This window comes from Silene latifolia, chromosome 7 (genome assembly GCF_048544455.1).
Source record: "Silene latifolia isolate original U9 population chromosome 7, ASM4854445v1, whole genome shotgun sequence".
In the NCBI taxonomy this organism is placed as follows: domain Eukaryota; kingdom Viridiplantae; phylum Streptophyta; class Magnoliopsida; order Caryophyllales; family Caryophyllaceae; genus Silene; species Silene latifolia.
The window spans coordinates 83,694,710-83,720,618 of NC_133532.1; the positions used below are offsets into that span (position 1 = coordinate 83,694,710).

At 36.8% G+C, this 25,909-nt stretch overlaps 1 non-coding gene and 1 pseudogene across 1 annotated transcript; both read right to left on the minus strand.

Moving 5' to 3' along the window:
* LOC141590303 (uncharacterized) overlaps nt 1–25,909 on the minus strand; it is a 472,729-nt pseudogene that overhangs the window by 336,330 nt on the left and 110,490 nt on the right.
* Nucleotides 1,942–2,048, minus strand: LOC141593522 (small nucleolar RNA R71). Its single transcript, XR_012521600.1, has one exon. It is a non-coding gene; the product is annotated as a small nucleolar RNA R71 (small nucleolar RNA).

Sequence of the window (25,909 nt, forward strand, 5' to 3'; positions counted from 1 at the left end):
AAAGATAGTTTCGTTCTTCAAGCTACGAAATGGAGAAGCCCTTCTCTCGGACAATCCCGGAGGCTCCTTGCTCAACTTAAAAGTGTAATTACTAGTTTAGCCCTTAGTTAACCCTAATGCATCCTCCCTAATTTTCACTATAAATACCCCATTAGTCTAATTAGAGGAGCATGTTCTTCTTATCAATAATTAGAGTAGTTAGTATCAATCAAATCTCTCTTCAATATTGTAATCAATTATTAATCAAGTTTTAATCCAAGTTCTAGTTCTTTAATCTCTCTCTTGTTCTTCATTTATTTTGGGTAATTAGAAGATTATTGGGTTTATTGGGAGATTGACAACCTTCCATCAATCATCAAGTTCTTCTATTATTCTTGCTTTATTATTGGAATCATTAGTAGGTATAATCTCTTAATCCCTTTTTAATTATTGCTAATTACTTTCATTTATTCATCATGTTTCATTATGTTAGTATGATTGACAACCTTTCTAGCATGATCAATATGATAATGAGTGAGTAGTCTCTTAGCTAGGGTTTAATGGGTGATTAGGGGAAACCAACATGGGGAATGATTCATGCTTAAATTAATATGCTTTCATATCTTATTTGCTTGCTTGTTTTGATCTTAATACATGCACATGTTATATTTGATGAAATGCTAAGCCTATGAATCCTTGCATTTACTATCATCTTCTATCCTTTCAACTTGACTTGTAAGACATAACCCAACTCGAGTCTTGTTAGACCATGCATGTGTTAAGTAGGGAAGATTAAGTCGACTTGTAGGTGTTGTACAATCCAAGAGATTCGGCTCCGGACCCAAACTTTCCTAGGATTGTAAGATATAACCCAACTCAATCCATCACAACAATAATTGCTTGCTTATAATTTGAGAACATGTTTGTATGATCATATCCCATGATTCCCCTATGAACCCATGACACCCTAGTGCTTTTAATCAATTGTTTACACCCTTATTTCATTTACCTTGTTAGTTTATTTTCATTGCTATTTTAGTTTAGTGACCTTCTACATCAACCCAATTTGTGACACCCCTAGACACCACTAGTTACAATAGAATCTTCATTTCAATACCCGTCCCTTGGGATCCGACCTTTACTTGCCTCTTTACTAATTGTAGAGTTGTTTGTGAAGTATAAATTGTGTTTTGTATCGACCATTGACCAACGACCACATATGCTTAATTGTGAACACCAAATGGCCTCGATCAAAAATGGCGCCGTTGCCGGGGACGGTGTTTAATTGATTTAAGATTTCTTTTATTGTTTTTAGTTGTGTCTTTTTCACCTTGGGGAAGTAAAACTCCTCAAGGTTTGTTCTAATTGTTTTCTAGTTGTTTGATATTTTGCATGTCTAGAAGGTTACAAAGAGATTTGTTACCTTTTGACCGTGAAATCGAAAGAACCTTGACGAATAATAGGAGACTTGTTAGGAGGAATTTGGGAGGTGTTGGTGAAGTTGTTCAACCCACTAGTGAGTTTGTCAATCCTTTCGCAATAGAAGGAGAAGAGAACCCATTAAACAATACCACACAAAATCCACCTACAATGCCTAAATTCTCGTCACACTCTATACCCACCGAGGAGGATCTACCAAATGGTACTCCTACCCCACAACATCTTACCGGAAACTTTATTGCCAAGTCCGCCTTCATTCAACTAGTTGAGAGGAGCCAATTCGGGGGAATGCCTAGTGAGGACCCTCATTCTCATATGGAAACATTTTGTGATTATTGTGAAGCTATCTCTCAAACGAGCGTGACTCAAGACCAAATAAGATGGGTCTTATTTCCTTTTTCGTTAATCGGCACCGCAAAGCAATGGTTGAAGGGCCTTGATAAGGCCACCCTTGGAATAGATTCTTGGAAGAAGCTAGCTCTAGCTTTCTACAAAAAATTCTACCCACCGGAGAAGACAAATATGCTAAGAGCTCAAATTACGGGTTTTAAGCAAAGGGATGAAGAATCTTTGTATGAAGCTTGGGAGCGGTTCAAAGGTATTTGTCGCTCATGTCCTCACCATGGACTTAGCGAATGGTTTTTAGTGCAACAATTTTGGAATAGTTTATATGAAGATTCAAGGAACATTCTCAATATGGGATCAAATGGAATGTTCACCGAAGTTGATGACAATCAAACATGGAACAAGATTGAGGAAATGGCGGTCCATAATTCGCAATATAGTAGGCCTCGCAAGGCTACTAGAGGAGGAAAGTATGAAGTGGACACCGCGACTCAATTGGGTGCTCAACTTAGTGCTCACATTGACACAATCAACTTGAAGTTTGAACAAGCTATGGCTAGACTTGAGGAAAGCTCAAAATCATCAAAGCATCATGTCAATGCCATGACGGCATCCTCATCAATCCCAAGCGGGATATGTGAGAATTGTGGAACCTTGGGTCATGACTCAAGTGAATGTAGGGGAACAACCGAACAAGTCAATGCTTTCCAAGCTTACAAAAGTGGCACCCCTTATTCAAATTTTTACAATGAAAACACCAAGTTCCACCCAAATCTCTCATACAAGAGCCAAAATGTCCAAAACCCTCAAACTACATACACTCCACCACCCATGAGAAATCAAAATCAAAGACCCTTTTTCAATCAAAACCAAGGCTACCAAAATCAAAATCCATACAATCACCACAATGACCAAAGTTTTGATGTCCAAAAAGCGGTCATTCAAATGCAAAAAAATCAACAAGAATTCTTCACCCAAATGCAAAAGGATAGCCAAGCAAAGGATACCACCATCAACAACATTCTAGCTCACACCAAGATGTTGGAAACACAATTGACCCAACTAGCATCTTCAAACTCACAAAGACAAAAGGGGCAATTACCACCTCAAGGTAATCCCCCTAGACATGAAACGGTTAGTGCCATTCACTTGAGAAGTGGTACAAGATATGAAGCACCGAAGAAGCAAGTTGAGGATGAAGTTGTGAGAGCTAGTGAGAATGAAGTTGTGGTGCAAGGTCCCAAGGAAGGGGAATCATCAAAAGAAGAAAGTTCAAAGAAAAATGAAGACAAAACCAAAGAAAAGGAGCCCATTGTGATTAGACTTCCTTTTCCAAGTCGTCAAGCCAAGCCCAAATTTGATGATCAACTTGGAAACTTCATGGAAATTGTGAAGAACTTAGAAGTCTCAATTCCTTTCACGGAATTAATCAATCACGTTCCGGCCTATGCAAAGTACATGAAAGATATCCTCACAAAGAAGAAGTCAATCCGGAAACTTGAGACTATCGCCTTCACTAAGGTGAGTAGTGCAATTCTTCAAGGGAGTTCACCTCCAAAGTTAAAGGATCCGGGAAGCTTCTCAATACCGTGTACCATTGGCGACACAACGATCAACAAAGCCTTATGTGATCTAGGGGCTAGTGTGAGTGTCACGCCGTACTCGGTAAGTAAAAGGTTGGGAATGGGAGAGCTTAAATGTACCAACATCACTCTTCAAATGGCCGATAGATCGACGAAGACACCGCTAGGGATATGGGAAGATGTCCCCGTACGAATTGGGAAGTTTTTCATCCCGGTGGACTTTGTCATTGTTGATATGGAGGAAGATTCCAACATTCCAATCATCTTAGGAAGACCTTTCCTACACACCGCGGGTGCGGTGATTGATGTAAAACATGGAGAGCTCACTCTAGAAGTGGGAGATGAAAGCATAACTTTTAATCTTGACAAGACCATGAGAGCTCCTCGTTTGCATGAGCCATGTTTCATGATCGATCATTATAGCCGGAAAGATGAAAAGAAGAAATCGGAACTCCAATGGAGAAAGAAAGTTGAAGATGCTCCATTCAAAGAGCAAGTGAATTGTGAAAAGGAGAGCTTGCAAAGCTCATCAAAATCAACCAAGGAAGAAGAAGATGGCCTCATTGGCCAAGAAAAGAAATTGGGAGAGTTGTCTTCATCCAAGCAAGAGATTTTCAATGATCAACTCAATGAAGTTTGTGGTCTTTGGGACGACGAATTTGAAGGGATCTTTAATCCCTACATTGGGCATGCCATCGATCATGATCAACAACAAGGGCCACGGTCTATTGAGGACCTCTACCACAACAATGAACAAGCTTTTAATTACTTCTTCGAGGTGTTGAGCAACATCAACAACACCTTGAACATGCCCCCTTGACATCTCATCAAGAATGAGAGTTTGGTGGAGTCCTCCCTAAACCACCACTTGTAAATATTTCTAACTCCCTAACTTACATTTAATTTTTGTATTGCATTTTTGTCATTTTTGGATTTTATTTACTTTGATCAAAATAATTGTCATGAAAAGAGAGAAGTGAGGGAGGGACTAATGATTTTAATTGATGTGTAGTGCTTTACCTTAGTGTGGGGATGGCAATTGCCTAGGCTATTCATGCCTTAGTAGTGCCCCCGCAATGAAGAACACAAGATTTGAAAGAAAGAAAGAAAGAATGATAAGGGAATGCGTTGGTGCACGGATGGAATCAAATCCGTGTACACAAGGACCAATCCGAGCGGATTCCTGAGAATCCGCCCGTCTGCAGAGGATCCGAGCGTCCTGCTGAGAAGACGCCCGTCTTGGGCTGGGCTGAAAACTGCAAATTCTCGTCTGTTGAAGAATCCGAGCGGATTTCTGGAAAGACGCCCGTCTCTCAGAATCCGTCCGTCTTGTAGAAAATCCGCCCGTCTTGCAGCTGAAGAAAAACAAAGAAAAATCTCTGGATAAGAATCCGTCCGTCCTGCACGAAATCCGCCCGTCTCATCCAAAAAGAATCCGAGCGGATTCTCCAGAATCCGCCCGTCTCTAGGCGGGATTTTTGAAAATTTGAAGCTGAAGAATCCGAGCGGATTGCGCCTAATCCGCACGGATTGTCCCTGCAATTCGAAAATGTCGAGTTCTTTAAATACCCACCCCACCTTCATTCATTCATTCATTCACTCATAAACACTACCCATAACATCAAAACCCTCATCCTCTCCATCTCAAAAACAAAAACCCTCAACAAAACTCACCAAAATCAAATCAAACCATCTTTCAAATAACAAATCAATCACTCCATCTTCATTAACAATCAAAACCAAGCACAAAATCTTCACCTTTGAATTGATTTTTGTTCTCATAAAGGCAAAGCCTTTCACCTTCAAAATCAATTTGGGCATTCTACAAATTGAAGATTTTTGATCTTTTTCTTGGTTAGCTCATCAAATGGCAAGAACAAAGGGGGCAACAAAAGCAAAAGCAAAGGCACCAAAGACTACAACTCTCTCTCAAAGGCAAAAAGCTCTACAAATGAAGAAAGCTTTGGCAATGGTGGTATCAACACCAAGCTTGGAAGTGCAACCACCTCAACAAATTTCTATGGAAGCATCACCCTCTACTCCGGTAATTAATCAACTCTTGCATTACCCGGAGGTAACATTCATTTCCGATTCTCATAGAAATACATTTGTCAAGTTTGCTATGAAACAAATTCAATCCACCAAATTCATATGCCAAGATGCTTTAGAGAAGTTGGGTGTTCTTGAACAAACAAGAGTCTTTTTCAATGCCATGGGTTTAAAGAAATTGTTTGAAATGAAGGAAGTAACATACCCCTCCCTTGTCTTGGAATTCTTAAGTTCTTTAAAAGTGACAAAAGTTGAGAATAGGGAAAATATTGAGTTCCGTCTAGCTAACACTAGTAGACGCATTACCTTTCCTAATTGGGTAAAATTTTGGGTCTTAGCGATGAACATAAATTCTATAAGCAATATGGGAAGTATGATCCCGAGCCTCTTTGGGAGGCAATCTCCGGGAAGAAATTTGAGGATTTTAAAGCTTGTCGTGCTCTTTTGGTCCATCATCCGGGCATAAGAATATGGCACAAAGTTGTGGGAAATACCATAATTGCTAGGAAAGACACCAATCATTTTACGGGACTCGATTTTATCCTCCTTGAATCAACTTTGAATATTGGAAGAATTCACACCAAGCCTTACAATTCTTTGAGGCTATTGGTTGATAGATGGCTTCATGTAGATAGTGGGAAGAAGGGTCAAACCGTAATTGTTAATGGCGGCCTTGTCACGGTCCTAGCCAAGCACTTTGATCCTAATTTCAATAAGGATAGCAAGTACAAGGCTAAGGATGGTGGCCATCTTATTGATATGTCCACCTTGATTAACAAGTTTAAGTGGGTTGCTCACAATCCCCTTGATACCAAGTATGGGTGGCTTACAAGTGAGGCTCGATCATTCACTCTACCCGCAAAGATTTGCCGTCTTAGTGTCCACCGGACCAACTATTTACTCCCCCTATCCACGGAAGCCGAGTACATCATTCAACAACAAAAGGGTGATCATGAAACTCCCTCCTCTTCCATTGTTATACCACCTTACCCCTATGTTTATGAAGAGTTCAAACCGCAAGGGGTTGAAATTGGAAAAGTTTATGTCACTCTTCTAATGCAAGCCATGCACAAGCAAGCTTATGAAGATCGGAAGAATGCTTATTTGGCTCAATATCCTCCCCTCCTACATCTAGCTAGGCAAGGACTCCTTGATCCATCTTGTCCTTTGCCTAGTTGGGCGGATAGAGAAGCCTTATTTCCGGGTGCATCTAGGGGCGTGGTGGAAGGCAATGAGGTTGTTGGAAATGATGAGGAATTTGATGATAACATTGAGGAAGAAGAAAGTGGAGATGAAGAAAGAGATGGTGAAGATAATGATGAGGAAAGCAAAGAAGAAAGTGCCAAGGAAAGTGGCAATGTGACCACTTCTCATGAGGGAAGTGATGATGATAGTAGCATGATGGAAGACTAGCCTTGGAGATTCCTACTCTCCCACGGTTTGTCTATATCTCTTTGTATTTTATTTCATTTTGATCATTGTTGGTTTAGTCCTAGCAACATCAAAGGACTCACACCTCGGTTCCTTTGAGGTGTTCTTTATTGTTCCCACTTTTGTAAAATCCAAAATGACAATTTAGTCTCATGCATAGCATTGCATGTGCATGAACTCCCCCATGCTTTGACATTAGCAATAGTGTCTTACTTGGTTTGGGGAAGTTAATGCATACGCAACGGGAGGTAATTTAAATTATCCTCTCCGTCATAACAAAAACCATGCATCATGTAGTATAGTTTAGTGTAGAATTGCATTTAGTATAGAAAATCATGCATCATCTTTGCATAATTTCCATCATTTTGGCCATTGAGGACAATGCCCATATTAGTGTGGGGATGAGAATTCTAACACTTAACTTTTATTCAAAAACCATAAAAATTGAAAAAATTTCAAAAATCATAAAAATTTAAAAATTGAAAAAACCAAAAACAAGTTCATTTCCCTTGTATATATTGTCTTGTATATATTGTGTTTGTTCATCCTTGTTCACTTTGATTGACTACGCCACATCCGAGACATGAGGATATTGAAGACCGCATGGTATGATCTTTCCAATCTCCTTTTTCCTCTTTATGTTAATGACTATGTGGCTTTATTTTGATTGATGCGGTAAAAACAATGTGAATTTAGGATTGCATCTAGTTTATTTGGCATGTTAGTTGGTAGAATCATTTGCATTAGGATGTTTATATGTTAGTTGCATCATGGCATGTAGTTGCATGTTAGAAAATTTTGCGAAACCGTCTACTTGGGAAGCTTGACAAGTATATATAGGCCCTAGTAGATGCTTTTTGTTCTTAAGACTTTGCTTGTTAGAATACTTGTAAAACACCCTAGGATGTGTCATGCTAGTATCCTTTGACCCATGGTTTAAGGCCTAGTCAAGAGTACCTTGTGGTGTGATAACTCCTTGGCTACCGTTTATTCCAAGGTGACCCTTGAAACCATGCATACTTCTATCATTCATCCATGTTCTACCACATTTTTGTCATCAAAGGGAATGGGCACAAAAAGAAATCAATTTGAGTTCAATGAAATGAAAAGTGAAAGAAAGTTTGCAAAATGCATCAAAAGAAAAGAGGAGCAAAAATAGACTCCTAAAGCTTCAAATACAAGGCACCCTCGTTACTAATTGGGGTGACTTTGAAAATATTCAAAAGAAATGCAAAAAAATTGTCAAGTATTGAAATGCCAAAAATCAAAAAGAAATGGCAAAGAAAGTGTTCTCAAATGTCAAATGCCAAATGAAATTGGGGGGAAAAACAAAAATGAAAGCAAACTCCCAAAATGAAACTCAATATCTATTGATCCCTTTATCCATCGTATCCATTTTTGTGCATGGTAGAGAGGGGACGACCCTTCTTCTTGTCTAGGCAAGAGGGGGAATTCCGCGATCCTCCAGTGTTTCTAACACCATAGGGAGTCTACTCTTGACAAAAGCATTTAACGATTGAGGACAAAGGTACCCTAGCTTGACACAACTTGGAGGTGATTTATTGGTATCCTTCTAGGCTTAGTAGTTTGAACAAATTGCATCTATGAAGGATTGTGTACCCTTGAATTGCTTCCCTTGTAGATAATTTCCGCCACTTAGATGAGGAAAGTGGCTATTCTTTTTGTAGATGCATCCATTATGTGTTTTTGTGTGCTTAATGTTTGGATGTGTCGCCATTTTGGCAAGACCCACCTTGCCTTGCAAGAAGGCATCCTACCTCATGGTTGTCTTGTTGTGAGTTGAAGGGGCGGAGTGAGACCCGCTAATTGTCTCATATCGGCTATTATTATTAGGTTAGGTTAGTATTGGTCCTAGTCTTTGTCACCTCTTTACTCGGGACGAGCAAAGGTTCGGTTTGGGGATATTTGATGCGACCATAATTGGCGCATATTTAGCCCCCGAATTACCATTGTTTCTATGCTTTTTAGTGCCTATTTGGGTCATTTCTTATCTTTAGTTCTTTGTTTTGCATATTCTTTGAGATTTTGATCCCTTGGTAGGAAAGGAGTAAGAATCTTGCATTTTCATGGCAAAACAAGGCTAAATTGATCATATTCAATGACCAAGCATCAAGGAGAGACAAGACTAGAAGGCCTTTGTACATAGCATAGTAGAAGAGCATTGTTGAGAAAAGGATCCTTGAGTCCCCAAGGAAATCCCCAAGGAATCCATGAAGAAAAGGGAAGAAAAAGAAGAAGAAAAGTTCTTTGAACTACAATCCGAACGGATTGTAGGGAATCCGTCCGTCCTCACCAGGTCCGAGCGTCCTTACCAGAATCCGCTCGGATTCCCCATGCCCAATCCGAGCGTCTTGTTCCTTGATCCGCTCGGATCGTCCATCCCAGATCCGGCCGTCCCGACTCCCATCCGCTCGGATCACAGCACAGCATAGTTTCGTTCTTCAAGCTACGAAATGGAGAAGCCCTTCTCTCGGACAATCCCGGAGGCTCCTTGCTCAACTTAAAAGTGTAATTACTAGTTTAGCCCTTAGTTAACCCTAATGCATCCTCCCTAATTTTCACTATAAATACCCCATTAGTCTAATTAGAGGAGCATGTTCTTCTTATCAATAATTAGAGTAGTTAGTATCAATCAAATCTCTCTTCAATATTGTAATCAATTATTAATCAAGTTTTAATCCAAGTTCTAGTTCTTTAATCTCTCTCTTGTTCTTCATTTATTTTGGGTAATTAGAAGATTATTGGGTTTATTGGGAGATTGACAACCTTCCATCAATCATCAAGTTCTTCTATTATTCTTGCTTTATTATTGGAATCATTAGTAGGTATAATCTCTTAATCCCTTTTTAATTATTGCTAATTACTTTCATTTATTCATCATGTTTCATTATGTTAGTATGATTGACAACCTTTCTAGCATGATCAATATGATAATGAGTGAGTAGTCTCTTAGCTAGGGTTTAATGGGTGATTAGGGAAACCAACATGGGGAATGATTCATGCTTAAATTAATATGCTTTCATATCTTAGTTGCTTGCTTGTTTTGATCTTAATACATGCACATGTTATATTTGATGAAATGCTAAGCCTATGAATCCTTGCATTTACTATCATCTTCTATCCTTTCAACTTGACTTGTAAGACATAACCCAACTCGAGTCTTGTTAGACCATGCATGTGTTAAGTAGGGAAGATTAAGTCGACTTGTAGGTGTTGTACAATCCAAGAGATTCGGCTCCGGGACCCAAACTTTCCTAGGATTGTAAGATATAACCCAACTCAATCCATCACAACAATAATTGCTTGCTTATAATTTGAGAACATGTTTGTATGATCATATCCCATGATTCCCCTATGAACCCATGACACCCTAGTGCTTTTAATCAATTGTTTACACCCTTATTTCATTTACCTTGTTAGTTTATTTTCATTGCTATTTTAGTTTAGTGACCTTCTACATCAACCCAATTTGTGACACCCCTAGACACCACTAGTTACAATAGAATCTTCATTTCAATACCCGTCCCTTGGGATCCGACCTTTACTTGCCTCTTTACTAATTGTAGAGTTGTTTGTGAAGTATAAATTGTGTTTTGTATCGACCATTGACCAACGACCACATATGCTTAATTGTGAACACCAAATGGCCTCGATCAGCGCACAAAGCCCCAACTAGCGAAAATCATAGATCTAAGAAGTAAGATTCCAGGAGGTGTCGACATCTTAAGGTAGTGACGTAGTGATGTGGGCGACAAGTGGGAATGACAATCGTGGTAGGTTTATGGTGGTTTATGAAGGTGGTGACAGTTGATAGTGGTGGTGTGTGGAGGAAGAGGATGCAAAAGAAAGGATTGATTAGAGAGGGGTAGTATTAGTAAGGGTATAATAGGTAGTTCATTTAGGATTAAATTAAAAGAGGGGAAAAATCCTTGAAAGTCACCTTATAATGACAATTAAGTGCTAAATCTAGTTATTAGGTAGCAAGTTAAGAAGAGTTGTAGTTTTATAGGTAGTAATGTGATTAAACATATATAATACGTAGTATTTTGCAAAATCAATATATATAACTAAAAGAGGCTTTTTTTCGAGATACTTACTTACAATTTTCCTATTAGAATTAGGAGATAATTAATTATTTACAATTTTTCGATTAGAATTAGAAAATAATTAATTATTTACAATTTTTCTATTAGAATTATAAAATTAATCTTTAATATTTTTACACCTATTTTTAACATTATAAACTTTTTCCAACTTTTTCAATTACAATTAGAAGATTGTTCTCTAATATGAAAAGTTTAATATAATTTAAAAAAAAAACAATAGATTTATTCATACTCTCCAATTTTATTCGGAATAACAAATATAATAATTTACAACATAAAATATTTATAACTGACTAACAATATAAAAAAATGGAAAGTTTAATATAATTTAGAAAAAAACAATAGATTTATTCGTACTCTCCAATTTTATTCGGAATAACAAATATAATAATTTACAACATAAAATATTTGTAACTGACTAACAATATAAAAAAAAATGGAGGTATTAAAAGGCTTAGAGGCCCGAGGCCGAACTAAGTTATGACAAACGTGCATGCACAATACGGAGTACAAGGAATTTATTTATGTAATGAGCAAAAAGAACGCTGAAATATGCTCCTACATCTGTTGTTATTGCTAATGTCATGCTTAATTATGGATAATACAAAGTTTTTTTTTGTTAATGATATATGTATTTTTCCCACTAGTTTTAAAATCCTCACCCTTCAAAACATTTTTACATTTATTGTTACTTTATTATATTGTTTACATTCATATTTCATTATATGAGATATATATATATATATATATATATATATATATATATATATATATATATATATATATATATATATATATATATATAACTCTATTACTCTAATTTATATAAAACATTGAAAAAGTTGAATATCTATTGATTCACAGAGTTTCATTTTTTTTTTTAATTCACGAAAACTTCTATTTCTTCACATATTTTTATACGGGCAAACAAACAACCCCTAACTTATTGTACAACCAACTAAAAATGCATATATCCGTTTTTATATAAGACCGCATTAGATTTGTCTCACGTAACCCTCAAAACTAATTTGCCACTATTTCCAATATTAATATTATGATCGAGTATATTTTTGTTGAATGATACTCCTTTCATCTTATTATTTATATATTTTTATTAAATCTATGATATATAATGATTTAGAGAATACTACAGTTGACTATTATTACAACTTTATAGTCTCTTGCATAAAAAGCTATAAATATTATGAAATATTTGAACAAATAATTTACTATGTGGGATAATTAAAGCTTTCACAAAACGCAACTTTGTAATCACAGCCATTCACGTCAAGTTATTTGCTTATACTCGAACCTTAGTGCATATATCCAAATATTTAAAGGAACGAATATGTGATGTATAGATTTGTTTCCTCCCCAACTAATACTCCCTCCAACCTAATCTTATGTACCCATTTATTTTTGGGTAGTCTCGAAGCGACACTTTGACCATATTTTTCCTCCTTTATACATAGAGTTATTTTAATCAAAAATATAATTTTATGAAAGATAGTTTATAGAAAAACTAAATATATTAGTTATATCTTTCAAAATTTTATATTTTTTTAATGAATTAACAGTCAAATTTTGACCACTAAAAAGTAAATGAGTACATCCAATTGGATTGGATTGGAGGAAGTAGTTGATTAGTGTACAAGTGTGATATTAAGGTTTATAAATTTGAATATAAAACAAATTCCACGAGGGGTTGTTTAATTCAGAAGGTCGGAATAGAATAGGATATAGTGTGATACCATGTAGGTATCGATTCTGAATCCCCTACCTTCTTATGGCTGTTTGGTTCTTTTTAAGGGGTGTTTGGTTGGGTCTTCTGAAATGGAATGAAATAGAGTTGCTCCATTCTAGTGTTTGATTGGTGTATTATGAAATGGAGTTAGATACCCATGGATTTTCAACCCCATGGAATTTCATACCCATATTCCTCCCTTGATATCAAACTCTATTCCTTTCCTTTACGAGTTTAGAATGAACCAAATAGTTTTAGAAAGCAGTAGATTCTGGATCCCATAGCTCTATCATTCTATGGTATCATGCCCCATTTCATTCCATTACTTCACCTTAAACCAAACGACCCAAAATATTGTATACTAAAGGAATGGAGCTTATAACCTTGGTGAAAATCAGGTGGGTATGAGATTTCAACGGATTGGAATGGAGTTACATTCTAATTGATTCTAACTCCATTCCAAGATAACCAAACTAAACATTGGAATGGACAAAATCAATTATAACCCATTCCAATAACTCCAACCAAACAACCCATGAATGTATTATAAAAAGTGGTATTAATCATAGTTATATTATATAAAGATAGTTTGTATTCCATATTCCTTTTATTTGTATGTTCAAACTATTCTTTACGGGTGGCACATGGATCTAATAGGGCGAGGGCCGATTTTATGGTGGATGTTTTTATTTTTACGAGGGGTTGAGGCGGGCTTTGGGGAAGGGGAATAGTGTAGTCTCGACAGATACGATTACTCTCTGACGTTTACGAGTGTGATGTAGGAGATAGAAAAAGGTATTTATACGTGGGGGCTAAGTTGGTTCTTCAATGATAAGGTTGATTCTGATGGGTTAGGCTGGTTAGTTGGGTGAAAAGGGTTTGGATATGGAAAAAGGTTGGTTGATTGAGGTATTGATTGGAGAAGTTAATAGATAAGTTTATTTTAAAAGTGTATTATATGAAAATAAGAACTCGACAAGTAATATAAATATAGGTTAAAAACCTTTGAAAGATAATGTATATAAACTCTTTTTTTTTCTTTGTTACACACAAAACCAAACAATCAAATGTTATACTTCTTCCTCCAATCCAGTGTTCCCTTGGGTCATGGCATAATTTTTATGTGGAATGACTTTATATTGTTTTTGTGGGGGTATTCTTGAAATTAATTAGGAATGTTTATAAAAAGATGTCATAATTTGGAGTTTAAATAAGGTAGTTACAAAGACATCATTGTATATACGAGAAATAGAAAGCTATAGTTAACTATGTCACCTAATTTACCAAGGACAGAGAACACTTGATTGGATTGTACGAATATAGAAAGTGGGAACATTAGAATGGATTGAAGAGAATATATGTCATGTTAATATTATACGCAATTTAATTTCCATTTTGTTACCCTTGGCTAAAAACATTCACCAAATAAACTCTCTCAATTTCTATCAACTAGATCTCAAATCAACCAAAATTTCTTCAATTATAATGCTTACTTTGAATGTATAACAAGTATGATGTGCTGGTGGAAGAGGCGGTAGAGGTGGTCGTTCAGAGGCGATTGTCAGCATAGTTGGTAGGTGGGGTAGGTGGGTTGTCAGAGGTGGTGGAAGCCTAGAAATTGCGTTGTTTGAGTTTTTTTTACATGTAGTACAAATGTACAGTACACATAGGAACAAATGAGTGGGGCAATATGGGAAAGTTGTACTACAATGAGTAAAAAACGTACTGCGAAAATCAATACCCATATTATATCACTAACTTTTAATCGAGTTATATTTCTTTTCATGATGAGCATGATTCTAACTACACACGTTGCTCTATTATATCGTCTCGAGTGTACTATTTGGATCCCTCCATTCCTTTACCATTTATCTCATACCTTATTTGCTAACCAAACAATGAATTTGCATGCTTTTGTTCCCCTCTCATTTCGCAACCCAACAAGGTCTTGATGGTCAAGACATTTTGTTGTTCTCTACTACTTCTCCATATATAGACATGGCGTTAAGTAAGTAAATCTAAATGACAGTATATCAAACATTAGATGCACCATGAAAGTTTTACAACTAAAATAAGTAGTGCAAAACAGTATAATTATAACTTATTTTAGTATCCGTGCAACGCACGGGCAAGAAAACTAGTTACTAATAAAAGAGCCTCTTGTGCATAATTTAATTATTCTTGTGTTTCTTTGTTGGCAAGTTTAGTTGAGTGAGATTTTTGGCCGCCACGTTCAAGCATATAAAACGGTTATAATTACACAAATACTGCTATACAACCTGTTGTACGAGAGCATTGTACAACCATCATAAATTTAATCGAGCTTATGTGTATTTTTTTTCGAGTTTTTATGACTTTTTATTTATATTTAGAATTTTTTATGTCAAAACTAAAATCTAATTGAGCTTATCAATCAATCAATACTATATATTAAATCCAGAAACCAAGGGACTTCAATATAATTAAAGAAAGTTATACAAATTAATTATACTATATAGTTTTAAATCACTAGCACCGTGTGATGGACCCGATTAAGGGATCTCAATGCAAATATTATACTCCCTCCATACCACACCATTGCTAACATTGACTTTTTTACACTTGTCGAGACACGTTTTGCAACGTGAATATCTTTAGTTACACATTATTAAAAATTATAATAATTTGATATTCTTATAGCATTCATGACGATAAATCAAACAAGATCTCACATGACTATATTTTGTCTTATAGATTAAGAATAATATCGAAGATTCCCTACAATCATGAATAGTGCCAAGATTCCCAATGTTACCATTGGTGTGGTATGGAGGGAGTATAATTTGGGTTAAAATTAAATTAGATAAAAGCTTGGTAATTTTCCTAAACATTTGTAAGAGACTAAAACATGGTCAATTTCCTTAAAATAAAATAATTAATTAAGATGATCAATTTCCTTAAAATAAAATAATTAATTAAGATGCTCAATTTCAAGGAGACTAAAAGAAAGAAGATGCTTGGTAATTTTCCTAAATACTTATAGAAGAGTATAAGATGGTCAATTTCCTTAAAATAAAATAATTAATTAGTATAAACATGCACACTTATGGTATTAACTATTATTATCATAAATTATATATTAAATTTAAATTTATGCAATTTTATTAAACTTTATAGTTTATTAGATGTATAAATATGTTAATTATTTAACATACAAAAATATAATATAAGTGGGTTATAAATAATTCAAGTTAGATTCCATAATATATAATATTCCATAATTCTTTCGATTTGATTTAATGCATATATGTAATATATTTATATAAATATATAATTCTCTTAAAATTGCACGCCTAAGTAGTAAAAGTAATTTCATCAGTAAAGAAAAGAATTGTAGTAACATTGGATATAATTGTATGATAGTAATCACTCATTTGAATAGTAAAAGTAACAATATTATCAGCGACATTAGTGAAAGTGGTAGAACAACAACGGTAGTAGTGAAATAATCAATATTAATGCGGCAATAGTGAAAGTAACAATAATTACAGCGGGAGTAGTGAAATTATCAATATTAATGCGGCAGTAGTGACAGTAACAATAATTACGGCAAGTAGTGAAATGTTATTACAAGTGTTTCATTAATAAGAGTAAAATATTAATAGCGGGAGTAATGAATTTGTCTCAAAATTTATTTCATCGTAATTTTAGGATATATCATAGAAAAATATATTAATGATAAATTTATGGGTTATGCAACTTTAAGTAATTTTATTTAATGAAAAAAAAAATTAATGGTAAGTAGAGGTAGTCCGGGCGAAGCCGGGCACCAATACTAGTTTTAACTATAATAGATAGTATTTTGCAATTGGGCCAAAGAATTATTAAATAAAAAGTACTGAAATTGGTAAGAAAAAAACAGTAACTCTCCTATAGGACCGTCCTATAACATAGGACGGGCCCAATAGAAGTGAAGAACCCAATAAGAAGAGGTATTATAAAAACGAATTTTGTGAAAACCATATGCTGCTTCATTAACTTGTCACTACAATCCACCCTCTCAACGACTCAACCACAACTTCAATCCAGGTCTTATCAAGTATCAACGCCAACATCTCCACCGTCTCAGAGGCCCACGTCCTTACCAACATCACCTGATCTGCCGCCTCTACACTCTACATCCTCATCACCTTCATTCGCGATTGTCATTTTCAACCCTAATTCACCATCGTTGCGGTTGTCGCCGCCGATTATGTGCTTTATCTACTTCCAACCAACAATTAAAACAAAAAATAATGAATATTGATAGACGCTAACAACGCCAATTATCTGGTTTGAATTGATCTTAAAAGGTCAGATTTTAAGATTAAATTTCAATACTACTTTAACTTATTGTTTTAACTTGAATACTTGTGTTTTATGTTAAGAACTTTATCTTTTGTTTTCAAATGAAAATTCATGGTATAGGTAAAAACCTTGAAGTTTAAGTTGAAAATTGAGTTAAATTATTTCAAAATCTGTACACAAACCTTGTACAAGTTTAGCCTTTGAAACTCACGATTTTACCTTGAAAAAATCAAATACTATAATTAAAACTTCAGTTTTTAAGTTCATTATTTTAATTTAGGTTTTTCTACTTAATTTTTGTAAAATGTGGTTTTTAGTTTGATAATTATTGTTTTTAGCCTGACAACTTAGTGTTTAAATTAAAAATTATGGCTTTCAGTTGAATATTTTCGGGGCAAAAACGTGCGCGAAGTATGGTTGTCGTTCGAGACCAATGCGGAGGTCTGATCATTGGTGGCTTAGGTTGGAAACTGGTAAGGAGGAGATCACACGAAAAAGAGGTGCATTTTTTTTGTTGAACACATAGAAGTGAACTGGCCAAGAGAAGTTGTACGGTTACAAGTTGCAACTTACAACTATTTAATAACTTGCATTGGGTTGTTTTTTTATTTGTTGTTTAGGTTTTTGTTAAATGGATTAGTCTTATAGTATAAGAGTGTCTCATCTAATAATTTGTGAAAAAAATATACTCCCTCCGATCCAGACAGATGTAAACATAAGCAAAAAGTGGTTATTTAAGAAAAGGTGGAAAAGTGAGGGGTAAAGTAAGAAATATTGATTGGGGCCACATGAAATGAAGTGTTTAATTAATGATTGAGTTAAAAAGTAAACATAAGTTAATCTTGATTAAGTTACATAAACATCCACTTGGAAAAACATTTCCCACGTTACATATACACAATCAGTTGGAAAATTTCCAAAATTTGACCTAATTTTTGTATTTGGCGCCTAACTTAACAGAACCCCATACAATGACATAATCAAGTATTACATCATCTTAACCCATACTCCTATTACACCATTTAAACACTAAACATAAGTAAATTTTGACTTCATCTCTTTATCATCAACAAACTTTCAAAGTCTTCTTCTTACCTTGGCTATAAACAAAAAAAAAAAAACAGATTAGAAGTTCAACAAAATGGGCATAAAAAACCTAACAATAGAACAAAGAGAAGGTCTTGTGCATTTCTTGATGGCGAACTCCGAGAAGGGCGTCCCTCCCAGGGGAGTATTCAAAGAAGCGGCATTGAAATGGTCCATCTCTCGAAAGACGGTATGGTTATGGTGGAAACGAGCAAAGGAGATATCAATTGATGAAGCGGTCCACTTACCTTCTCATATGTCGGGCAACAACAATGCACCAACGGACGACTACTACATTGTCTCACAACCATAATGGACGACTACTACATTGTCGCGGGTGAAGAACCACCATATAGTTCAGGTCAATCGAAGAGGTACATATGTAACACCCCGTAAATTTGAAGACCTTTATTATATTTTAAAAGTAATATTTTAATCTATTTTAATTTAATATTAATTTATTTGAAATAAAATTTATTTGATAAAATATAATCTTATTTTATTTTGAAGAAATGTAATTATTTTTGATAGTTTAGAAATGTTTAAAAGTGATTTAAACTATATTTAAACCTTTTCCTTTGATAAAATAGATTTCGGATAAAAGTCGTAAAATTGGGATTTTCCCATTTCTTACGGTCGTTGGGTAAACGAGTTTGGATATTGGGCATATGAGTACTTAATCTTTTAGTAAAATCGTGTTTAAGAACTTTAATATTCTCGGAAATCGCGTTCGACGAATATTTCTAATTACCGTCGAAGCAAACCCCAAATCGTAAACAAATGACCCATCTCCCCATGCCTTTTGGCTGGCCGCCTACCCTCCATTGTCCCCTCTTTCAATTCTCATTTCCTCCATAATTCACTCTCTCTCTTCCTTTCATCAAACACCAAAAATCTATCAAAATAACCTCCTTACAATCCCTAAATCCTTCATAAATCCTTCATTTCTCCACCAAATCTCATAAAAATTATATATTTGGAATCCTCTCTTCAATCCTCATCTACTAGTAAGCTTTATTTTCATTTCCCCCAATTTTGTTTTAAGGTTCATCTTTTAGGGTTTTCGAATTTAAGCTTAATAATTGTGTTTTTGTTGTTCTTATAGGTGAAGAATTTGAAGATGAGTTAGGAGACTCATATATTGTAGAAGATGATGACTGATTTCGGTTTCTAGGGCTCTTTCTCAAGTGTTATTGTTCTCTTTTTTTAGCTTAAGGTAACTATTCCGAGTCACTCGACGAATTAATGTCACATTAGTAGTTGTATTTGTTGTTTGTTGTTGTTTGTTATCGTTTGTTGTTGTTTGAGACGACCTCGTTGATAAATGAATGAATGGAGTAAGATGAGTATGCTTATGTTTAATTTATGTTACCCATTTGTATATTATTGTTTGGAACAAATTTGGATGAGGAATTATGTGTTGTGACAAGTCCGTGTTTTGGTGGAACGCGTCGACGGACCGAGACGGTTTCCAATGTTTCCAAAAATATGACAGATTGAACGACATCGATAAATTAGGTGGTTTAGCCACTTGAATCACTCAATTCGGAGTCCGTATGAGTAAATGGCGTCGTTTTATCGATTAAAATTTATAGAAAAGTTTACCCTTGTGTGAGACGGTTATTTATGCTATTTTATTATGCGAGAATTTTGTGGAATTAGTTATTTTATAAGCTGGAATGTTTTCTTTATGTTGATAGTGTTCACATGATAGAAATTGGAATATCGCATGAGAATGATATTGTAATGAATGTTCTGATTTGGGCCAAAATGGGCCAAGACTCTGAGCTGGGCCAGATTGACCGAACGAGTTTGGTCAAACTAGGTTTAAACCGGTCAGCCTCGATTTGACCGATGACCCGTCGCGGGACTCGGGTCGAGGGTTTGTCTTTGAGGTGAGATTGGTTGTTATTGGATGTTTTATGTTTATGCCTTGATATTTGTAATTATCATTTCACATGTTGGATGTTGGACGCTTTGGATGCCTTATGCTTGAGTCTTGTTGCCTCTTTGCCATTTTAGCTTGTTCTCATGGATTATGGTACTGTTAGTTAGCTGGAACTTGGATTATTATTGATATTGGAGATATTGTTGGTTTGTAAGCTGAATATGCTCTTGCGTAGCCTTTCATATGCTAGGGTGTGTATGATCATTTGTGTGTGCAAGTTTTGACTCTTTGCCCCTCTTATGGTTAAGTGGGTGTCCTACTTGTCTTGTGTGGTGTGGGCTAAAGTATTCAAGCTGGGACTAGGTCCTAGGTGAGTATTTCGGCCTTCGCCATAGATAGGCCATTATAGTCTTTGACGAGTATATGTTCATCGCTCAATAGTCTTTGTGTCTTAGCTTGGTGGGTTTATATCCAAGTTAGGGCATGACCTCCTGACGTACTCTTAGAAGTATGTGGTCAGCTTAAGTACTAGCCAACTCTTTGGTGGACTCCTTAGGGGTACTCATGTGGTGTTATCATGGGTCTTGAATGCGGTAGTTTCTTGCATGTCGCTAGGTCTGCGCAGGTTTAGGACTAGGGTGTTTACCTTACCTCGTGGTATAGACTCGAGTTACAGAGTGATTATTGACGGTACTAGGAACTTATGCTTGTCTCTAGATATATTGTCCTTTCTTGTTTGATGATTCTATGAATCATAGAAGGTGAGATGCAAGCCGGCTATGGTTGATAGAGTTTGGATTCCCGAATGTTATGTGATTCACATGATAGTGTAGTATGAGTCGGTCTAGTATTCAAATGCTAGGACTATGTGTTGCTATATTGTTGTTCACATGATAAGCACGATTGTTTAGCATCTATATGCTAAGGCTATGTGTTATTCATATTCATATTCTTATGTTTACATGTTATATTAATTATGACATTTCGTGGCTGGGAGAACTCGGAGTTACTCCCCACTGACTGTGGCTTTCGTATTTGTATAAAATGCGATTGACAGGTAGGTGATGCATATATGGGGTACATGGACGAGCTAGCGAGCAAAGTAACCTTGGGACCTAGATTGGCTTTATTTTATTGTGACCCTTAAACACTTTTTATGTCATATACTTTTTAGGGACATATGTCTCCCTTTTTCATATTTGGGTTGTATAACTTTGTTTCGCGACTTTAGCGATGTTTTATTTATGAGATTTATTTTGGACCTTGCATGTTTGACACCTTCCCATTTGGATATTTTTATAACAGGTTCAGGTTTCGTTTTCGGTTTTAAAAATTACAGGTTTTTACCCAAATGAACCTATTACAAACATATCCATGCAGTTTTTATCTAAAATTATGTGTTTACTTTTCCGCAATGAATGAGGGTGTCACAGTTGGTATCAGAGCATATTTGCTCCCGACGCACGTTTGTGCACCCCCAATATAAATAACTTGACCTTAAAATAATAAGCTTGAGAGATGGGTAGGATGGGTAGACTTAGGACCTTATGTTGTAGTCTATGTGTGTTTGCTCTTTGTTAGGTTCTAACATGTTTGTTGATTGCCATGTAATATTTGTTATGCCTTGTATCAATAACCGTAAACCTACCAACGTGAAGATCAAGATTTGGTGCCTATTGCCGAGGACTGAAGATTTGTTTACCTTTGAAGAATGCTTCTACTTCCTCGAAGATGTTTCTCATTCTTTGTGTACCCTGTCTTATTCTTTATCTCTTGGTGCTTATTCTCCTTCTAAACTCTCTTTTCTCTTTCCTTGAAAGTTACTCTTGTACCCTCCCAACTTGTGTTTTGTTCCTTGCTTATCTTCCCTTAACGCCTTTTTGATAGTACTCTTTCTTTTGAGGGACGTTGACCTTGGTTTGGAAAATTCGACTTTTGAGGAGATTGTTTGTGGTTAACCCGTAACCCTGGTTTTGAGAGGTTGTGATGTTAGAAAGACCTAGGTAGTGTGATGAGACATACTTAATGATTCTTAGACCTAGATCCTTAATAAAGTGAGTATTCTTGATTGGTGGATTTTGTGTTGTCAAGTGTGAGTTGCGTTTGTTACTAAGGCTATAGAACTTGGCTTTGTTGTTTAGGTTTGGGATTTGAGAGCCTTGGGAAGTGTAGTGAGACATGTCTTGGGATACTAGTGCTTGGTACTTGACTTTAAATGGATGGAATTGAATGGTGGAATATTTGAGGAACCCTTTCTGGGAATTTATAGCTTAGTATTCGGATCTTTGATTGAGGATTTTACTATTTTGAGAAACCCATGGTTGACACTAGTTGGATATGAGTATAGCTTTGTTGGAAACCCTGACCTTGATCTTGTGGAAGTTGTTTGTGGATGTTTGAGGACTTGGAGTGATGAGATCACACTTATAGTGGAGTACCTTGTTTCACGGAATTGCTTAGGATGAAGTAACATGAGTGTTTTGAGGAAATCCTTGGGAGTGTTTTGGTCATAAGTTTTGTTGTTGGGAAGTTTTCGGAACCGCTTAGGTTGATGTTGTTGTTTGAGATTTGAGTACCTGGCGTTTCCTTGTTGTCTAATTTCCTTTCTTCTTTGACCATAAGCGTTACCGTTCATACCTCCTTTCCTCGCTTCATCTTGCTCATGATCTTGAATTAGCCGCCGTGGTAGATGCCTTGAAGACATGGAGGCATTACCTTATTGGAGTTCATTGCCGCATTTATACCGATCATAAGAGTTTGAGGTGTATCTTTACCCAGAAAGAATTGAATATGAGGCAAAGAAGATGGCTAGAGTTGGTGAATGACTATGATGCCGAGTTGATTTATCATGAAGGGAAAGCAAATGTGGTGGCCGATGCTTTGAGTAGGAAGACTAGTCACTCTTTGAGCACTATCCGTGTGTTACCTGATGAACTTACCACGGAATTTCAAAAGTTAGGGATAAGCCTTGTTGGGAAGGGCTTTGACTATCTTAGTGCCTTGAGTGCAGAACCCGACTTTTACCGTGAGATCCGTACTTGCCTACCTGGGGATGCTACTTTCAAGTCCATTCAAGCAAAAATCCAACTTGGGCAAGCTAAGGATTGTGTGGTGAATAGTGATGGATACCTTCGTTACCAAGGTAGGATGTATGTTCCAAGAGTAGCCGAGTTGAGGAAGAAGATCCTTGATGAAGCTCACCTTTCTCCTTACTCTATTCATCCTGGTGGTGACAAGATGTATAAAGACTTGAGATTACAGTTTTGGTGGCCTAGGATGAAGATTGATGTCCTAGAGTATGTTAGCAAGTGTCTTACCCGTCGAGAAAGTGAAGATTGAGCATCGAAACCCGGGGTTTGCTACAACCTTTGGATGTTCCCCTTTGGAAATGGGAGTCCATCTCCATGGACTTTTTGATGGCTTTACCTAAGACTGCTAGCGGAAAAGATGCGGTTTGGGTGGTTGTAGATCGATTGACCAAATGTGCTAGGTTTATACCTATCAAGGAGACATGGAGATTAGATGTCCTAGCTGGTGCCTGCGTGAAGGAGATAGTACGCTACCATGGAGTGCCTAAGGATATAGTTTCAGATCGTGACCCGAGATTCTGTTCCCGTTTCTGGACCGTTTTACAAGAAGCCATGGATAGTAAGCTACTGATGAGTACCGCTTTTCATGCCGCTACAGATGGACAGACTGAGAGGACCATCCAGACTTTAGAGGACCTCCTCCGTGCTTGTGCTTTAGACTTCCACACTTCTTGGGAGAAGTGCTTACCTCTTATTGAATTCTCCTACAATAATAGCTATCATACTTCTATCAAGATGTCACCTTATGAAGCTTTGTATGGTAGGAAGTGCCGTAGTCCGGTCTGTTGGGATCAAGTCCGAGATGCTCATGTGTTGGGACCCGATTTGGTGACTGAGACCATCAATCAGGTTCAGATCATTCGTGTAATACCCGCCCTTTTAGGGACCTTTGACCAGCGTTGACTGACTTTGGGAGCGGGAATAGTTCTTAGAAGTACGTGCCAAAGCAATCTTGGGTTACGAGTTATGAGTGGTACTCGATAGAGTAGAGGCTACTCGATCGAGTAGCGTGGTTACTCGATCGAGTAGGGGGTTACTCGATCGAGTGTGTGTGGTACTCGATCGAGTATCGAGTTTTCAGCGAGCGTTTTTAATCGCGTTTTGTTAAAACCGCAAATCGTTTCCGCCTCATTCCTCCTATCCTTCAGTCGTCTCTTTCCCTTCCCTTCACCATAAAACCTCCATGGAAGCCTTTTGAAGGTCCTTGTGCCTTAGGAGAGCATAGTTTGAGTCGGGTAGCGGTCTTTTGCCGGATTTCTCTTTATAGGTATGTCATCATCATCATCCGTATCTTTGTCTTTACAGTTAGGGTTTGCTTGGTAGTAATAGATGTTGTGTTGTGGTTATAGGCTTTGCTTGATTGTTGGATATGTCATATGTTGGCATGGATTGGTTGCAGTTGCTTAAAGGTAGGTTCGCCTACTCAGTTTATGTAGATGGTCTAGTGTGTCGGTGGTTGTGGTTGTAGTGTGGTTGTCGTGTGTTGTCGTATTCGTATTGATGGTTGTTGCTGTTGTATTGTGATTATGATTGTTTGTCTCTGGTTCTTGAGATGCGTTCTCGGCTGAGTGGAGTCACTTGCGGGAGTGGCTTCACGCCCTAGTTTCGCCCTTCGTGGAACCCGCCACGGAAGGGGATGTGCACATTAATGAGACAGGGTTATCGCTCGGTATGATGAGCGGGGATTTGGTGGGTACGGCTGCGGTCCCCCACTGGCAGGGCTGGTCCAGTGGACAGTCGGTGACGGAGATTGATCGGTGTGGGTGTGCTTGTGTGTGGCTGATTGTGTTACATTGAGTTGTTAGTTGTTGTTGGCTTTGTTGTGTTTTATCTCAGTACTGACCTTGTGTGGTTGTCTTCTTGTTTTATGTGTCTGCCGTGATCCCTTATGGTGAGCAGTCTGTCTTAGCAGGTGTTGATATCGTTGATAGCTGGAGTCCGGGCAGGGATGAGTCTTCACGAGATTTGGTAGTTATAGCGAGTAGCCTTTGAGTTGTATCTTTCATATTGTCAGTTGGTTTTAAATCACTTCTAAAATAACATAATAGTTCTTTTATCGACATTTGATTATTACTTCCTCGGGCAACCGAGATGGTAATGCCCTTATATGCTAAGGAAGGCCTAGTTAAGGCTCCTCTGGATATGGGGGCGTTACAAAGTGGTATCAGAGCGACGATTTTGGAACCTGTAACCAATAAAAATAATGAACGTAGTGAGTCTAATAAAATGAACTTGGTGTATGTATAATGGGAGCCCCGCTGATGCTAGATTTTGGGTGAGTAGGCGCCCTCATTTCAAAATCTTGGCCCCATGATACTTAAGCCAGTCACATGGTATGGGAATGTGGAGTCCGTGTGTATATGTGTGATGTGTATGTTAGTTATGTCGGAATCATTTGAGGTTGAGTCTTTGCTAACGTAGAGGTGGGTATAGTAGTTGCATTTGGATGGTGCTTAGTGAGGTATTGGCATGATTAGTGGGTTTATATGATGGGTATGAGAAACGTGGCAAGGGTGTGGTTGACAGAGTGGTAAAATATGGAAGTGTATGTTATGGTATGAATAGTAACCGTGTTGGTATTTGTTTCAGGAGTGTTAATAACGGTATGGTTATAGAATTGTTAATTATAATATGAAACATAGCATATAGTAATGCATATATGCCTTGTTGAGTGGTTGAAATTTTTCCGCTGCGTGATAATTGATTTATGTAAGATGATGTGCTTATGATTGAATTTGGAACACGATAGATTAATTTGTGATGAAGAGTATGCATTTATATGATATATGAAAGAATGAATTAATGTTAATTATATGTTTCAA